The sequence below is a fragment of the Apodemus sylvaticus genome, chromosome 4, assembly GCF_947179515.1.
Source record: "Apodemus sylvaticus chromosome 4, mApoSyl1.1, whole genome shotgun sequence".
Lineage (NCBI taxonomy): Eukaryota > Metazoa > Chordata > Mammalia > Rodentia > Muridae > Apodemus > Apodemus sylvaticus.
The window spans coordinates 145,588,588-145,605,053 of NC_067475.1; the positions used below are offsets into that span (position 1 = coordinate 145,588,588).

Consider the following 16,466-nt stretch of genomic DNA (forward strand, 5'->3'; position numbering starts at 1 on the left):
ATTTTGCCAAGTTCAATATTTATGAACCAGTCTAGAGTTATTCTTTCCATTTTTTGGAAACGAATCTAAATGATAAAACCACAATAAAAAGCTTTTGCTTTCCCTCGATGAACCTTTTGCACCTTAAAAGCCAGAGAAAACAATTTAAAGAGATTCCCTGAAGATACTGTTTGCCTTTATCACTTCAAGAGCAATGCTAATTTATAAGTTATGTGAGTACTCCATCGGCTCTGCATGCATGCCTTACAATTCTCTCATAAGAAGACATATTCCTTCTTATAGCATTGGATATAGTCCTATTCTCCAAGGTGAAGGCTGTTGTAAGTATGGTAAGGACCATATAGACATATTCCTGAAAGGAGAGATTAATGCTTTTGTTGAAATGCACATCTAAAGAAAATGCAAATCCTTCACGTCATCTGTATTACTCCAGGGGATTCTGACTTTGCTAAAACAGTTATTTAATGCTTACCTCCTCCGACACCTCCATCTGATAATATGCTTAGTGCTACTTTATGACCCCCACGGGGCGTCTCAGCAAGGATGCTTGGAAGATAATTTCTTTCCAGCAAAATAGCTAAGAGAACATTGTTTCAGCATTGCTTTGATGTCTGGAATTATGTCAGCCAAAATCAAACTTCATGTATCATCTTTGGCACAGAGTCTATGTGTTTCTTAATGTTTGTGATGGGTTCCCTTTCCTAAAAAAAAAAAAAAATGGTGTTGCTGGATTGACAACACATTTACAATCTTTTATATTATTTTATTTTACTCACCTATGCAAAGATAGCAAAAAATGCACAAAATAACTTTTCTGCCTTTAGGAACATGTAACACATAGGAAAAAAAAAAGGACATATAGTATTAATAAAAGGTGTGATGAAAAGACTGTGATGTATTATAACAAGATAGGGGTCCTTGTGCATGACACAAAGAAACCCAAGGGGTGATGGCTGGCCTTGGGTGGGGGCTAGATTAGCATTTGGGCAGCTGCCAAGCACAATGTTCCCTAGATAGGACAGTGGACTGCGAGATTCTGCTGGGCTCCGAGTGAAGCTCTTTCTTTGCCATCCCTGCTAGCTGTGCAGGACTTTAAGCCTATATGGCAATGCCTCCATCTGTCAGACGTAGACGTATTCCTGCTGATAATGTTTCTTCCTCAGTAAGATTGATCACTTTCAGCACGTCACCTGCTTGAAATGGTAATGTGTGCTACCATGCTGCCCATATCCTTTGCCCTCCAGCTTGCTAAATGTGCATTTTTCTAGTCTTTTCTCCCTGTGTCCTCCTAAAATTAAATGAATTACCTGCATGAAACTTCAGAGTTCCTATGTGATTTACAACTGCCCTGCATCCCTGGCCACAGGCAGAATAGTAAACTTTGCCCTACACCTTGTTGGTACTTCTAAGTATGTAAAACAATTCCACCTCTTTCATCTTTCTGGGTTTGTCTTCCAAATGTTTATTTTTTTAAAGGGAAGTTACTACATTGTTTCCTCAAAGATTCCTGTTAAAATATTTCATCAAAAATATTTGCAGCCTAAAATGGTGTTTATTTGAAAACTGGTTAGGTTTTTTTGGCTAATTTTTTTTTAATGCTTGGCAGCTGGTATCTATCACAGAAGTGCTGACACCATATTATTTAAAATAGCAGTGCCTCTGAGGCTGGCGAAGCTATTTAAGACAGACTTCAAGAAGGCTGGTGAAATAATAGCCCAAGATATGTTATGTCAGCTGGTTCTTCAGCATGGAACAGCATGAGAGTCCACACTGGTTATCCTTCACAAAGACATAAAATCCATATCCTGTTCTGGTCATTAGAGATCCTGTGGGGACAGTATTATGGGTGAGTGTACAGGGAGCTGGTGTGCTAGCCACAGGTCATTTGGGGCAGGGCTGTGTTTTTCTAGTAAACTCTCAGTTGAACTTAGAGGTAATCTGAGTAGCATTGGGGAAAGGCTATGGAATTTGCTGCTCTGGGCTAAGTTTGCAATTCAGGAAGAAATAGTTTCCTCAAGAGAGTGACCAGCATCAAACTTGACGAGGACCTTCCAAAGAAGCAAAGATACTGGAGCAATTATCATACAGTATATTATTTTAAATCATCATTTTTAAAACACATTTTGATTTTTTGTGGTCAAATCTTACTTTGCGTAAGAACTAAGGAATTCTTTCCTTATTTATTGTTAAATGGGAAAGTAAGCATAAACATTAGGCTGGAGATGGGACATCCAGGATAGTGCAAGGAATTCAAGAAGAGAAGTCTCTGCCGATACTTTGATATACAGAACTCAGAGAGCTGCGGGAGGATTTGAAAATAGTACCACCACCCCAGGAGGGAACTGGGTCATGAGAGTGGAGAGCAAATTAATAGAATTCACACTCATTAAAAGACCTGTAGATATAAGCCTGTCTGTTCTCTACCACTTGAAGACTAGGAAAACTACACTCTGAAGGAATTCTCAGCCTGACGGACCATTGTGGAACTTGGATTGCTTTAAGCCCCCAGATCCACAGGAAGAGAACGTTTTCTTTCATCTGCCCAGTTTCTGCCATGCCATTGTTTCTCTCAAGACCAACACAATGTAACAGTGCTCAGACAGGAGTCAGGTCTTCCTCATCGGAGGATCAGCCAGTTCACTCCATCCAGGGCTTCATTTGACTGGATGATGGCTTGTTTCACTCAAATTACAATCTCATCCAGAATGAGCATTACAGGTAGACTTATCAATGGGCCATTTATTCAGGCTTCCAGTAGCCAAATGAGTTTGGCACACAGAGTCTATAATGGGTGATGCAGATATAGTGTTTGTAATGAGAAACTTTACAGTGGTGAGTATTATGACTGCGGTGGAGAAACGTCTGTATGCTCCAACCCCAGGCAAACAAAAGGCTTCGATTCATTCTACCCAGTAGAGGTTACAAGAAAATGCTGAAATGAAATAGTGAATTAATTTATAGATTATAATTCTTTTCTTCTAAATGTACTTTGCTTACACAAGCAGTCAAACTAGCTTTTCTTTGAAGAGTAAATAAAGGGAAAGCAGAATGCGGGAGAATTAAAAGACTTGAACTGTTAAACAGACATATGTTACTTAAAAACATTTGTTTTAGATTTAGTTTTGTACACTGTAGTATGGAATGGCTTAGAACTCACCATATATCTCAGACTGGCCTCACAAAGTTACTAATCCTCCTGCCTCAACCCTCCACTGTAATTATAAGTGTGAGCCACCAATTTAGGCTTAAATATTTCAGTACATGATACTGAAGCAGGATATGATAGAGATCAATTATTATATAATGATGTATTAATTTATTCAGTGGTTTACTTAGAGCATGTCTTGTACTGACTATTTACCCAATATGACTTCACTAGCTCATGGAACACAATAACTAGAGAAATAGATGAAACAATGGGCCATTGGCCTTAACAACCTATTCACTCCCACTTGCATGTTTCTGGGCTTTTGCTTGTTAGTACTCTCCATATTGTGGTTTTACAGTAGAAAATGAGAATACAAACTGCACCTGAGATTGAACCCGGCTTTTGGTTTATCAATGACATATCCTCACTCCTACTCTAATTGGTGATAACGTGCTTATTCCAGTAAGATCCCTACAATAGTAACTATGCCTTTATATATCTATATATCTATGCTCTGTCTCTATCCCTATCTCTATCTATTCTATATATTTATATCTATATATCTATCTATATCTATATCCCTCTAATGAGTATATGTAATATCTAATCTATATAACCATCAAATCATCTAATCAGCTACCTATCATTATACTTTTATATCTTTATTCCATATAGCATATGTCATATATATCATATATTCTATATATTATATATCACACATTGCACATCTATTCATCATATATATAAACATATATATACATATATGCATATACATGTATATATATATTATATATATACACACACACACACACACGCCCACACACATACACACACCTATATCAGTCATGCTATCAAGAAGATAGGAAGTTGAGTGGGAGATATAGGGATAAGAACTTGGGAAGAATTGGAAAGGAGGAATGAGGTATAATAAAAAATTTACATGTGTGGAGGAAGAATACACAACGACAAATTTTAAAGTATTTAAAATACTTGTTAGTATAACTTAGCAGCACATTTCAATTAATATAAATGTAATTTAATTTCTACATCATTCACATGCACTCATTTACTGAGGTTCTTGCTTTGTGAGTCTTGAGAATTTGGCTGGTGATGCTGTTTCAGGTCTTCAGCAGACTTGTATGGAGAAATTAAACAAGTGACAGACACGGTTGTTGCCTGAACTTGCTTATTTTATGAGCTGGAATAAAAATGCTTGTTATCAAACATTAAATCTAGATCATTTTGAACCCCTTAGATAAAATACTTAATAAGAATTTACTCAGCCTTGTAAATAAATTTAAAAAGTTAATTGACCTGCACAAATTTGCTAGCAACCTTCCTTCTCCCACAGTGCTTAACTTCTTGTAAAATAAAGAAAATAACATTTTTTTTTCACTCTCCTCACAGATATTAGTGCTTGTGAGGATTGAGTCTATTCTTATATATTACTTTGTATGGTTCAAATATAATCTACTAAAGCACTGCTTTGAAAACTAACTATTCCTAGGAGATATATGATTAAGAATTTGGCTTCCTGAATACTGAAGATACAATTAGCATATCAAATGATTCCCATGAAGAAGGAAGAAGAGGGCCCTAATCCTGGAAAGGCTTGATCCAGCATTGTAGGGGAATACCAGGACAGAGAAAAGGGAGGGGGAAAGATAGGAGAATGGATGGAGAGAAGAGGACTTATGGGACATATGGGGAGGGGGGAACTGGGAAAGGGGAAAGCTTTTGGATTGTAAACAAAGAATATATATATATATATTAAATTTGGCTTCCTTCGTTCATTCATTTGTTCCTTCCTTCCTTCCCACTCTCTCTATCTCTCTATATATCTCTATTTTTGTCTTTTTCTTGGCCATGCTTGCACATGTGTATGGCATAGCTATTCTAATACTATTCTAATATGTTTCTCATCATGAATGATAGTTTCCAGTGAGGAGTAGTGAACTCTTGTTAACTGTGACTCAGGTTAAGGAATGTCTAAATAAAACTGTTTAAATGAAGAAAATCTCTCACCTGACACGTGTACATTTCAGCACTATTTTGTCTCACTAAACAATGAAAAACTTATGGTAAACAAGATGTAATTTTCGAAAATAAAAGTTAAGGGCTGATTGGAATAGGCCATTACTAACATTTTAGGAACTTACATGCATGGGAAGATAAAACATTTTATCAGAAGGCAGTTAATACAAAACAATAGCAGTACTGTCAATTATTTTACATAAATATGTTCACTTAAAATAATTCTTTAATAGGCCTAGAAGGATTAATTTACAATTGTAAATTCTTGATCTGTACAATTCATTTTTTTCCCTTTTGGGAGAAATAGATGCCTTCTCTCTAAGGAATACAGTTGTGATTTGGTGTAGAGTTTGAGAGTAAAATATGCAAAAAGAAATTCAAGCCACCCAGCATTTTCATTGGTGCTGGGTAGGGTCAGATGTAGTCTTGAAAAAGCTTAGATGGTGCTACTAAAAGGGCTACAAAGTACCTAAATAGTGGCGCAGTTTCATTAATTAAGCATTAATGGAGAAATAGATACCAAGTAATAGTACAGCACATATAAAATCATGTGTCCCAATTCAATGTAATCTAAAGAGTATATCAGGCAGGGTGTGAAAACCAGTTGTCAGGCCCTGATGACTGTCTTTCCTACCTTTGGCACAAAGGTTCAACTAGGAAAAATAATCCATTATGAATAAATTATTTCAAAGAAAAATGTTAATATGTGGATCACTAAAAACATTCAGGAGTTTTAGCATATTATAGACTAGTTAATTTGTATTTCATGTGTTAATTCTCTTACTTTTGGTGTATGTCTTTGAGAATATTTAACATACTTAATAGGTACTTCAGGTAAATATAAAACCTTCAGTGACTAACTGGAAAAAGGATGTGATCAAAATAAGAGTATTATCTCCTTTTCAGGAAATAATATTTGTAAAGAGAAACATGTGTCTACTGAAGACACTGTGATACTACACTCTTGTCCATCTAGTTCAAAAGAGTTTCATCAGCCAAGAAGAAGTATGGAGAGGGTCCTGATCCTGGAAAGGATTGATCTAGCATGGGAAGGGAATATAAGGACAGAGAAAAAGGAGGGAGGGGATTGGAGAAGGAATGGAGAGAAGGTTTATGGGACATATGGGGAGGGGGGATCCAGGAAAGGGGAAATCATTTGGAATGTAAACAAACAATATAGAAAATAAAAATATTAAAAAAAAAAGAACTTAAACTAAAACTTTGCTGTTACTTATAAACATACATGTTGGGTCTCTATTTGAGTGAATTTATTTTGTTGCAAAGATTCTTGTTAACTCCTGAGAAAATTATATAAGCAGTGAAACATTATGTTTGAAATAACTATCACTACAGTTGAAAACCAGAAACAATTCAGTTACCTAAGTTAAGAGCTGAAATTATATGTGTGCTAACATACCCAACATTAGTCTTTTAACTGGTTATATTTAAAAGTATTTTTAGAGTTACATCAGGTCAAAAAGCATTCAAGGTTGCATTGCCATTATCCTGCTTTTAGTGGTGATTATAACAAATAAAAGTGTAAGTCTTGAAGTGAGATACAAAATTGTACCAAAAGACTTTTCTGTGTCTACTAAGTTCTTCGTGGGATTTATGTCCTTAAATCCATTTATGTGTGGCTTTGCATTTATTTATTTGCACATAGTTAGCCTTGCAAGTCCTCTGAGTTGCAATATGGTCATGTTGCATATCATTGATTTGGGATGTTTGTGTCATTTGTGTTTTTTTTTTTTTTTTTTTTTTGATGAGGTTTGCTTTAGAACTTTGAAAGCTTCATCGAATGAGGCTGATAATGGATTTTTTTCCTCCTTGTTGTTTTGTAGATTGAGTTGCAGAATATGGCTGTTAGGTCTTTTTTTTAAAGCAAATTGTCTAATCTTTGGCCTTCTCTATGTGTGTGTGGCAAAATGGGCTGTTGTTACTACTTCAATCTATTTCCATTGTATCGATTTGATTGATGGTCATATCTTATTGATACAATTTTGGTAGAACATGAGTATCTTTGAATATATTTCCAGATTTTTTGAACATTTTTCCAGATATTCTAATATCTTTGAATATATTTTTTCAAAGTACTATAAATGACATAATGTATGTCACTGGAATCCTTCTAAGATACCTTAGCGTACATTATATACACATATAAAGTTGTTAAATCTTCTTTAAAAAAAGTATTTACATTTATTTTCTATTTGTGTGTGTCCATGTTTGTTTACACATGTGGGTGTGAACCTGAATTAACTCATATATGGAACTTAAAACACAACTTGAGGAAATCAGTTCTCTCCTCCATCCAGGTAGATTCTATAGATTAAATCCTATCACCAGACTTGGCAATAAGTTCCCTAACCTTCTGAGTCATCTCATCTCACTTGCCTTGGGATAGCTTCTTGATTCATTTTTCAACCTAGTAGTATGAAGTGGTTTTATTTATGACTAATTTTAGCTAGCTGGTATCAGAATAACTAACAGCCAGCTCATTTTCTGTTTCTATATACTCAGTATATTATTTTCTATAATTTAACTATCAATCTCTGAAGGTCTTCACTACTGAAGTTTTCTCTCTTTGTTTATTGGTACGCTGAGGAGGTTTACACTCAAGGTTATTGTTAAGAGATGTTTAATTATCCATAAAAATGTGATAATTGTTTCCTAATTGGTTTGGAAATTACTTTACTTTCTCCACTACTGATACTGGGGTTAAATGGTCCACTATGTTTGTCCTGATGAGGTCTTTCCCAGGGCTTCTTTGTTCATCTGCTACTGTCCTAATATGTTCTCTTTCCTGTGCTCCTCATGACTGGCACTGTCATATTTTATTCTGTATTGCCAGCTTGGTAGTCATGAACAGTCTCACTTTTTGTTTGTCTTGAAATATTTTTTCTGTCAAGTTTAAGAGACAGCTCATCTGGATATAGCAGTCTGGGCTGGCATTTATTTATTTACAGGATTTGGAATATATCATTCGTATGTTCTTGGTTTTGAAGGTTACTTGATAAGAGGTCTATATTATTCTGACATGCAATTCAGAGCTTTTTCTTTATAGGTTTAATGGTGTTTATTTGCTTTGTATTTTTGACATTTGACTGTATATGTCATGGAAACATGGCCATATCTAGAAATGATTCTAAATGTGTCTTGGGTTTAGATATGCATTACTCTTCTAGGTTTGGAAAATATCATGGAATTATTTCATTGACTAGATTCTGTATGCTTTTACATTTTACCTACATTTCTGATATTACCTGATGAATTCTTGTTTTCTGGATTATAAATATACCAAATGGGCATGCCTTTTCCCAGGTAGTTGTTTATAGGGTAGGCTACATTCAAACTCTTTGCATAGCATGGAATTGTCTTGACTTTTGACCATGCCCTCTCCACAACTCAGGTGTAGGATTATAAGTGTTTACAACCACAACAGGTTTATGTGGTACTGGAGTTCACAGTCAGGTTCAGCCACACTGCGAAAACTCTCCACAAGAATACAGTACCAGCCACTCAACATTTCTTTTCATGGATACAATTTGAATGTTTTATGTTCTTAAATTTTGTTGACATTGTTATCTTCTCTTTCTGTTTGGACAAGGGTAATTAGTGATACCTTCTCATTATATTTGATTCCTTGAATTATTTTTCATTTCTAAGATTTCCTTTTGCTCCTTAAATTCTACTTCACATACTAATTTTTCTTCCAAATTCCCATGCTGTTGACTTTTCCATGCACATTCCTCATTCATTCGCCTACCTTTCTGAGTTTTTCCTATCATGGTGAAATTCCCTCTTCATGTCCTGACTTGAATTCATTTTTTTTTTGTTTGCATCCTTTTTGAAGTCATTGATCAATTTTACTAGTTGCCCTCTTGGAAAATTCAACAATCATTTTACCTGCACTGTTACTTTTGAGCTCTCAGTTGAGGAGTCACTGACTTTTGCAGAAGTTACGTCACCTTGCTTTGTTGTCAATTGTTCCCAACATAGTATCTTGGTTAATTACTTGGGAATTTCATACAGCACACTCAAATCATGCTTGCTTCCCAATCCCCCCAGGTTCACCTCATACCCTTGTACCACTCTCCTTCAAATCCACCGAGTCCAATTTGTATTGCCCATATAGACATTGATACAAGGTCACACTCACCAGTGGCCAGCCTCTTAAACACAACTCACTTCTTCCTCACCCCACTCCCACCAGAAACCATTAGTGGTACAGAACTACAGTTCAGCATGTTTATCACAATTTTTAAATAACTTCTTTAATAATCTTCTTTTTTAACTGTTTCTGGGGCTGAAGGGTTATTACAAGAGTTTTCTTTTTTATTAGATATATTCTTCATTGACATTTCAAATGATTTCCCCTTTCCTGGTCCCTCCGCCAAAAGTTCCATAAGCCATCTCCCATCCCCCTGTTCCCCAATCAACTCCCTCCTGCTTCCCTGTCCTGGTATTCCCCTACACTACTGCATCAAGCCTTTCCAGGGTCAGGGGGTCTTCCTTCCTTTTATATCCACAAGGCCATCCTCTGATGCTTATGCATCTGAAGCCATCAGTAACACCACATGTACTATCAGGTTGATGCTTTTGTCCCTGGGAGCTCTGGGAGTACTGGATGGCTCATATCATTGTTCCTCCTCTGGTGCTGTAAACCCCTTCAACTCCTTCGATCCTTTCTCTAGCTTCCCCATTGGGGATCATGTGCTCAGTTCAATGGCTGACTGAGAGTGCCTCCCTCTGTATTTGTCATGCACTAGCAGAGCATCCCAGGTGAGAGCTTTATCTGACACCAGTCAGCAAAGTACTTGTGGGCATCAATAATTACAAGAGTTTTCTATGTCTCCCCTTCTTGGTCATGAGCCTATAGTCATCCATACCATTGCAGAAGTGTTTCTTACCTCGATCATGGGCATAATCATGGTTGTCAACATGGCTTCTGCAGCTCAGATCATGTCCAGTAACATGGTTTCATCAGCAGCACAGATCCCAGATATTAAAATGGTTTCTACTGACAGCACATACCATGGTCATCAACCTGTCTCTTGGTGGCAGAACAGACCATGGAAGTCTTTCTAGGAAACTTAACCCAAAAAATGAGCCATTATTCACCTTGGATATCTTGTTTCTCAAAGCCAGGCTGATTGTGCAAGTCTAGAGTCAGGATGAAATGTTTCTTTGTCTACTGTACCCATGACCACATAACTTCATTACCACTTCCATACTTCTCCTTCCCACTACCAGAGGTTCCACTGAATTTCCCCATCTTTCTATTTCTATGTGTACCTCTCTATTGCACATTCATTTATTAAAGTGTTGTTGGAATCTACAGTGTGTCACAGAATATATTATTTTCCCCAAACTCTTTTACTTGGAAATACTTATTCCAATGAGTCACTAGGTTCAAAGTTTCTGAAGCACCATAAAAACTGGAATATCATGAAACATCATTTCAGGTAACCTGTTTTTACCCAGAATCATGGTGATCATGCAGTTGGGTGGCACTTCCAAGGTCAGGACCAAAATAAGCTCCAGGTCTCAGCATATGACCCAGCACTTCACACTAACTGCCTGGTGGGACCCCAAGCATGGCAGTCATCGCAGTGGCACAAAGCTCTTCTCCCACAGAGTGGGGATGGCAGTGGTGATCCAATCACCCTGGTTGCCCTATTTAGTAGCAACATATTCCTTTATCTGCTTCTCCAGCTGACTTCCTATACCCATAAGCATTACTGTGTCATTTCTTCTGCTATTCTTTGTCATTTGTGCTCCCTATCCCACTGTCCATATTGAATTCTGTGAAATCATTTCGAAAGGCATCTTCTCACAAGACCAAATTGTTCAGTCATTCAGAGATACTTTATACTCATCAGCTTCACATTCATCCTCCACTGCCTTGTATCTTTGTGAACCCTACATGTGTCTCTGGAGCCTAGGAGTCCCTGTGGGACCTGGCGGCAGCTGCCCTCTTGTAGCTCTCTCCACCTTGTGTGTCTATGTTTCTTTTTCTTTTCTATGTTCAAATTGTATATATGTTGTATTGAGCATCTGCTGTGATTTTTATTTGTAGTTGGAACAATCCATTCCTGAAGGTTTTGTCTTTAATGCTATTCAGAAAATATAAAACAAACTACCATAATATCAACCGCATCAAAACATAAAATACAGATACATTCAAAATTAAATTAATGAAGCTTCACTAATTTATCTTTAAGGGTTATAAAATAGAAAATGACTAGACTAATGTAAGTATTGAGCTATGACATTACTATTCAGCGATATAATATTTATGTATATATGTGTGTGTGTGTGCATGCATGTGTATGTGTATGTGTGTGTGTGCATGTGTATTTGTGTGTGTAAAGGTAGAAATAGTGAATAAATGAAGTAAGCAGAGAAAGGGATAATGGAATACATAAAATGTTACATAAATTAAAGGAAAATGAAGAGGTATCAAAAATAATGTTAAGGAGGGGAATGGGAAAGAGCAATATATTTAGAAAAAATCCAGGTAGAGAAACAATAGCAAAAATATTTCATAGTAATGATAAAGTTTGGAAAATAATTAATGCATGCCAAAATATAAACAAAAGTCACGGATATAAAAATAATGAAATTAAATAAAAACAAATAGCAAGAATATTAAATTAAGATGATGTAATACTGAAAAAGTAAGTTAAAAATTCAGTAAAAATATGAAGGTAAATATATTTTTAACAACATGAAAAATTTAAAATGCTGCTAAAATTACAGTACAAAGGATACAACAGACCTATAAGGAAATGAAAGTAGAGCAAACAGGGGAAAAGACAGAAATGTTGGAGCAAACATTAGGTCTCTTGTAACATGAAGACTATAATGTGGATGGGCAGGACATCAGTGTACACTTTGAGCTCTTGTTTCCTTGTCGTTTATGCTGGTGTTGACTGTGTATTGTGAATCTTCAACAATCAAACAATAGTCTGCCAGTGTTCTGAGTCTGAAGCCAGAGTGTGATGCTTAGAAGCATGTTATGGTATAGAAACTTGTCTATTCTGGAGTCTTGGACCAACCACAACATCACCAGGTCCACATGGCCTCTGTAGAATTTGAGCCCTTGGGATCAGGTCTGTGTTTAGCATGACTGCACCATCCTAGCAAACTGAGGCAAATGCCATCTCAGCTTGCCAGAAGCCACCATGATAGTCAGTCGCTACCTGTGCTATATACCATGCTTTTCTGATGTATTTTTCTTATTTTGTCTCAACTCATATTACTAAAAGTAGTCAAGAAAAGACTACTATAAAGAAACAAATGGGTCTAAGTAGCTTAGGAGAAACACAGCACAGGAGAGCATGTCTCATGTCTACATTCTCCCCAAATGATGTTAATTGGTGGTATTTGTACCAATCTCAACCATCCTTGATCATTTAAATTGGACCAATCAAAAGTACTTGTCTGGGCCAATTACACCATTACCACTTAATGCCAATCACAGTCACTAAGGCTTGTATTTTGAACCAATCAGTGTTTCTCATTTTAATGCCAGCCATAATCCTTCTTGCACTAGGGAAACTGCTATACCTCTGATCAAGGTAGAAATGATTCTGTGAAACTTTTGATTGAAAATCATCTATAGGTGGTCTCTGACATTCCTGGCTGAGACTATGCTTTGGAGAGCTATGACAATCAGCTTCCATCTTTTGCATAGTTTCTGGAGGCATCCTTGGTGCTTTTGACATTATGGGTGTTGACTAAAAGCTAATACAACTGGCAGGTTGACTTATAGACATTTTGCTTAAAGCATTTCATGCTACAAGAAAGAAACTGTACAATACCTGCTAATTAAGGAGTTAAATGGTTCAATCAACAACACGTTTGCTTATTTACATGAAAAAATGAATGTCAGCACGCTGACAATTTATTGCTAACAATTTATTATGAACAGTAGTAGTGATTTTAAATTTCAACAGTGTGTGTGTGTGTGTGTGTGTCCAGTGCCTAGGGATAGGCGTTGCCTTCATTTGCCTTAATGCTATACTGCTATTAGCTTCAGAATCATCTGCAAAAAAACTGGGAAGAGATTCCTGCTTCTACCTTCAAATGGTCCTGTTAGTACATGGTTAGTACACTAACCATGTGCATTTTAAACATGTAATCACATTGATATCGATTGATTCCCTGGTCCTTGGCTTACATTTTGAGAGAAACTGACATATAAATTATCTGGGAAGCATGACTGTGTGTTAATATCATTGTAAATTGTGTTTTTCAGAAAATTAAGTTCAATTGCATGCGAAGAGCTCCATGCCTAGGAGCCAATGTCAGCTCTGTGCAGATACAAGGTGATGCTGATTATTTCATCAACCATCTTGGAATTCCAACTGTGCAGTTGGCTTATGAGGACATCAAAACATTAGAGGTAATTGTTCCTAAATGTGTAAAGTGCTCACCACAACATTGCAGATGTTCAGATTTCATTTTAACAGAACTTTGTATTCCTCTTTAATACCAAATAGGTCACCATTGGGAGGGGCTTCATTGTGAAGTCATCTTATTGTTCAGAGGCTTTGTGAGCCTGTTTGAAAAGCCAGCCTTTTAAAGAATGTTCAATTCAATTTAGAAAGATTTATACTGTAACATTTTCACAGAGAGATTCAAAAGAAGAAACATCAGTTGTTGGATTAACATCAAAACACTATCGTAGTCTTCAGTGTTCCAAAAAAACACGAGGCACAGGCAGAAGACTCTCCCCACTTTGCCCAGGGGAAAATGCTAACCTTGTACTCTGTGTTATGTCAGTCTTATGGATTAAGTCCTTCTAAGTTTATCAATAGTTTGCCTGCCTGCAAACCTTGTCCACAAAGAATGACACGAAAGCATGATTCACTTTAATTAACTTTGGTCCTTAATGTTACAGACCTGAGTGCTTCAGTGTTTCTCAGAATTATATCACAGTAAACTGCTGCTAGGCAAATTTGAACCTTTTTGAACACATAGTTCATGTGTCGGTGAGAGGTTCCAGAGTACTCTGCTTCATAAAATGATTACATTGACACCATAGTGACTAAAAGTGGAGGGAAATGTATTTTGGTCCTTCAGCATGGATTTGTCCAGAAAGGAACATTTACATTATGTTTGTAAAGTCCTACCTCCAGCTATGTAGAATCCTAAATTCTACTCGACTATGACAGTGTTTAGTTTTTATGTATTTCCAACCAGAGTTTTCTGTTCCACATTCTTGCTTCCCTGTAGATAGTGATCATTATCAACTTAAACTTATGGAGCACACAAACTCCAGGAGAATCTTTGTAGGGAGATTAATTCTTTGATAATATAGGAATAACACTTTAGATTTACTCGATTGAAGTTAACATTTTTACTCATTATCTTTATAAACACATTCAAAAACCATTTTTATTGCTGTTGTTACTTGTAAGAATATGGGATTGTGGGAATACATGTCAGAGCAGGCATGTAGAAATCAGAGGAGAGATTTCAAGAATAGATTTCCTTCTTTTACAGTATAACCTGGGACTTGAGCACAGTCATCGGGGTATGTGGAAGTGTTTCATCTATTAGCCATCATTCTGGCCTTCATTTATCACATTTTAAAAATGTATGCACATGTAAATGTGTTGATTCTATATTTCACAAACTCAATATATGCATGTTAATAAATTAATACATTAAGTTTCATTAAGTTTCCTGTTCAACACCATTAAATTTCTCTCATCATCCTACAATGCTACCACTCCCAACTCTTGTCATGCTATCTAGTTGAATGCTCCTGTTATGTGCATGTTATTTATTTTGGTTGAGTTTTGAGCCATGAATTAGAGCATTCTAGCAAACCTGTGAGATTTGAGGAAATTCCTAAGACAGACATTTACAAAACAATTATCTAACCTCTTGAAGTTATTTTTTAAAATACATTGTTTTTATTTACTATAGAGTATACATTATAAAATGTGGTATAAATTAATTGACATGGTTCATGAGAAGGGCTTAGCTAATACTGGGTTCATGCTAAGATCCCACCATCTAGCAACCATTGCTATTATCACAATTTCTTGTCATGGGGTAGGGTCCACAGATTACTGGCATATTTCCAAATTACTCTGAAGCATACATCAGTGTGTGATTTAAGAGCTGTTCATTTTTAAGGTGAACAAAGGTAAAATTTGAGGACTATCAGGTTGAAGAGAATATATGGAGCAAATGAGAGAAAGCCAATTTAAAAGTGGTTGTAATGAAACCATCAGGGAATGCTCTCATCACTGGGGAAGTTCTGAAGTCCACATCACTTATAGAAGTGCCTTACTCAGAGGGAGCCAAACAGTTTTTCAGTTTTTATTTCAAGAATGCCTAACTTTAACCTTCCAAATAATTTTTATTATATTTGTTTCTACAAAAGTAATTAGAAGACTGTCCCCCATTCATTAATGATAAATGACCTTGTTCATGTTGATGTAGTGGGAAGAACTTTTAAAAATAGATTTGTCCCTTGCAAAATAATATTGCTTATGACAAGATAATTTTGTCTTGAACTCTCCAAAGAACAAATAATAACCTTTATTTTCTGGGTTAACCTATCATAAATATTTGTACATAGCTATTAAGGGGTATTATAACTATTGAAAAGCTGCATGAAGGATATTAAAATATTTTACTATACCAATTAGTAAAATAGTCAAGGAAATTAGAGCCTTGTCACAAATTTTCTTGGCTTTCAAACTGTAATTTTCACACATAGTCATTAAAGAAGTATCTATGAGGGTTGAGATGCAAACACCCAGTTTCTGAAGGTCTGTCATATCTCAAGTTTCAAGTGCCTATGTCTCCCTATGCCAGTATCTAAAGGAGAAGAAAAAATCAAAGTGATACAAAAAAGTACCTTCCATATTTGCATTTGAATTTACAATTTCCCCCACATGCTCATGATTTTCAGTTTGTCACAGTCAATTTGTGACACTAATATGAAGGCTTCATTGTCCTTAGGAGATCTAGATTGATAGGGACATTGGGAGCAGGATGGTACTGTAATTGTTTGTACCTTATCTTGGCTTCTTGTCCTGCTGCCATGTAAAGATTCTACCATATATTGCTACCACCATGAACTTTTGGTAACTTCCCTGATTTTATAGATTGTACTACCTCTAAATCTGTGAGAATAAAAAGAATCTTCCTTCATGTATGTTCTTTCTGTTCAATATTAGGTCGCAGTGATACAGAAGAACCCAATGTTACAATTTAGTAAGAATTTAAAGTGCTCTTGTGTATAGTATATCTAAAC

At 36.1% G+C, this 16,466-nt stretch overlaps 1 long non-coding RNA gene across 1 annotated transcript in view; it reads left to right on the plus strand.

Annotated features, from left to right (window-relative positions):
- LOC127683468 (uncharacterized) overlaps positions 1-16,466 on the plus strand; it is a 181,755-nt gene that overhangs the window by 101,442 nt on the left and 63,847 nt on the right. The window contains exon 2 of the long non-coding RNA XR_007977548.1: positions 13,446-13,592. This is a non-coding gene — a long non-coding RNA (uncharacterized LOC127683468). The remainder of the gene's footprint in view (positions 1-13,445; positions 13,593-16,466) is intronic.